A 3456-nucleotide genomic window follows, 5' to 3' on the forward strand; every position below is an offset into this window, starting at 1 on the left:
CTGTGGGGTTTTTTGTGTTATTGACTTCCTTCTCCCTTGCTCTTCGGAGCGCCTTTTGTTCAATTCTCCCTTTTCTTATGAAAACTCTGGTTCTGATGCCCGCGTCTGCGCCTGGATCTCGCACTTCATAACGACGGCGGCCTTTTCCGGATTTTGAGTCTTCCGAAAGGTCTGCGCCTAAGAGGGCCGCCGGATCGTTGATAAACAAAGGCGTATCGTGAGAAAGCGCTAACTCTTCGAATTCAAGATAGGATTTCAAAATAGACTCATCGGAGAAACATCACCTTCAGTCTCAAACAAGATAGCCCAAAATGAGAAAGCCGGCGTAAGTCACCCCTGACGTCCCCTGGCCATCATCAAATTTGTTGGATGACTGCAAAAAGAGCTTCCTTTCATTCAAGAAAATCCAGAGAATCAAACATTGACTCCAAAACACACCAGAATGCCGAAAGATGGGGAAAAAAATCCACCTAAAAGCATTCCCGCATCGGTTGACGATCCTTGTTGTAATCTGCTCGTTTCGCTACATAATTTCCGTTTACAATGAAACGGTCGTAAAATTATTTTTCATATGGCCGTTAGCCTCTAACCTTCGGATTGACACCGCTCCCAGCCAATAGCGGGCTTTTTTCACGGTCCACAGTCTATATTGGCCTATAAGGGCCTGGATTGATAATATGGAGCCCCAAATATCTTTAGCTGGTTAACGGGCTGACAACTGAAGCAAAGAGCGATTGAAATGATGATTGACGCATTGGTTAGCCTATGAAATTTCTAATACAAATACGTAAAGTATGTATTCAAATAAGAGCTGAAAATAAATGTGCGTGAATTCATTTTTTGCGCCGTTATTATGCACAAGTGTCCACAATCATGGTTCGACTTCTGGGAATAGAAGACATTTACAACTCTTTGACAATGTCTAAAAATAAATTGGCCAAAGTGAAGTGCACGGATGCTGAGGTTTTACTCTTGTTAAACCTGCATCTCCAAATGGCCACTTTTGGAAACGGCTAGACCCAGAAAAATGTGTAAATGACAAAGTTTAGTTTTTCAGGTTGTGTTCGAGCTTTTTCTGGGAGCAATTACGGCTTCAAACTATTGTCTCACCTGTTTTCCAGTTACGAAAACAGCGGCGGGCATATGATTGCAAAAGAAAATTCAGGCCAGAATAAAAACCTTCAATTTCTGTGTGTTCCAACTCAATGCTTTTGGCATCTTCTCCAAAGGGTTCCAAGGAGAGCATTCAATGGTCTTGGATTGGGATTGGAGGCCAATTTGAGAGGAACGCTAAGGGCTTAACGTAGGTGCCAATATTCAGATCCGCTAGCTCGGTAGACTCCTTTGGACTTTGAGATGCCTTCAAACTCTCTGATGCTAGGATTGTGTTTTCAATATCGGGAAAAGTAGAACCAAAACGGTGACAAAAACGAGGTGCGCTTGTTAGAGTGTTGACGGAGCGTAAGTATACGGTCTTTTCCTAGGAAAGGTAGGAGACCCTCTCGGTTGTGTGTCCAACTTGATCCCTTCGCCATCACAAAGGATCAAATCTGGTTCAGGTAACCCCTCTGTTCGGCTTCCAACTTGAGAAAATCCAAAATAGAAGAGACAAAAGAAAGGCTCCGCTTACAGGTCTGGGCCGGTGCTGCTACGCCCCTTTATTGAGTTGTGTTGGGGTCATCCAGCAGAGCTTGCAATCGCTAAGATGGAAATGTTTTAGAATTCAAAGCCAAATACCGCCCTTGTTTTTGAGCACCCCTGCCTCCGGTCCTTGTCTCCCCCACACGGGTCTATCTAAAACCGAAACTCAAGAAGGAGCACTCTTTGCCAGGGCTCAGACTGGATACAACTCATCAAGTCCAGTTCTGGCTTTTGTAGCTAGTGTACGGCAGCAAAGGAACGAGAAAATAAGAACCGGAGAAGATCGAACGTGGACATAAGGGGATCTTCACGGGGTGAAAGTTCAGAGTGTGACCTCGCCATGATTCGGCTCGGACTTTGACCTTTGAGGCCGCCGAAGCTCCTCCGAAGAAAGGGCCGGTTTCAAGACGGACGACAACAAACCTCCCGGCGGTCCGCAGGGCGAGATTGACACCCGCCGTGCCACCGCACCGCTTATTTGAAGCCGATCACAGAACGACCCATCGGGAAAGGCGTTTGCTCTTGTGGCTCCGGGCGGGCCGGCCAATCAGAAAAAGTCTTTGTTTCGGGCCGCAAAGGCAGGTGCCGCTGTCGACTTCTATCATTAAACAAACAGAACCCAGAGAAGACTGCAAACACCGTTCCTGCCGCACCTGGGCCGGCATCTTGGCCTTCTGGTCGCGTGCTGAGCTCCGGGACGGGTTATATTGTAACACAAAGGAAGAGAGGAGGTTGGTGGGACGTTATTCCAGTGATGGAGATTATACCCTCCGGGGTACGTGCCCTTTGGACGAGGTGTTTCAAAACTCTCCTAGTAGAATAGATCCGGTCAGTTTCACTGAATGCCCAACTGAGAAATTCCATTTTGGTAGCAGTGACTCTTGGTCGGAGCGGTGAAATGTCATCTTTGAAAGTCTGCGGGTCCATTTTCGGAGTTTTGTGCACAGATCAGCACAGATGTCAATAAACAGTGATAAGACGTCGCCTTGGTCCGGGTTCAACAATGACATAATGACGAAACATGTTGGTACACATGCAAGTTCTATAACAAGAAATCAATGAAAGCAAAAAAGACTATATTCTGGGCTTGTTCAAAAGACAATGACGCATTTTATAAGACATGGACATGGTTCCAAAGAACAGTCTCTGAATAATGTGGAAATTTCCTTATTCAGATTCAGATTCAGATTCAGATCTACTTTATTGTCATTCTAGTACACGTGTATACAGAACGAAATGTCGATGGATGTTTTTGAGTTTTTCCTTGCCCTCATGTTGGTTTTAGATCAGGGGATGGTGAAATAATAGTCTGTGCAATAACCTGTGCAGACCTTTGAGACTCTTTGATTAAGGGCTATACAAATAAAAATGACTTGACTTGACAATTTTCAACTATTAATCACCAACTAAAAAATGCAAGGAGTTTCCAATGACTGGACCAGACTGCAAACAAACAACTTGAAATAAATGAGTCACCTCCGCACAAAATAACAAAGTTACTACCGCTAAATGAATAATCTCATTTCACCCTCATGTTGTATCCGGAATGGGCAAAAGTAACCGGGTCTCAGTCAGTCCTGACTGTATAAAACCCTTCTCAACGTTTCTTATTTTCCTCATGTTGAGTTTTTTTAGTTTTTCCATTCCCGCAGGTTGGTTTCAGATCAGGGTATGGTGTCATTGTAACCTCTGCGGTCCTTTTCGACATTTTGTCTTTAAGAGCGTCAAAAATCAATGGGACTTGACTCCCTCCGTGGTTGCAGCGAAGCGCTGCTATTCGAGAACCACTGGGTTAAGTGTAATGGCGCTTGTGAA

Source organism: Urocampus carinirostris, chromosome 9 (genome assembly GCF_059441175.1).
Source record: "Urocampus carinirostris isolate Australia breed hairy pipefish chromosome 9, RoL_Ucar_1.0, whole genome shotgun sequence".
Lineage (NCBI taxonomy): Eukaryota > Metazoa > Chordata > Actinopteri > Syngnathiformes > Syngnathidae > Urocampus > Urocampus carinirostris.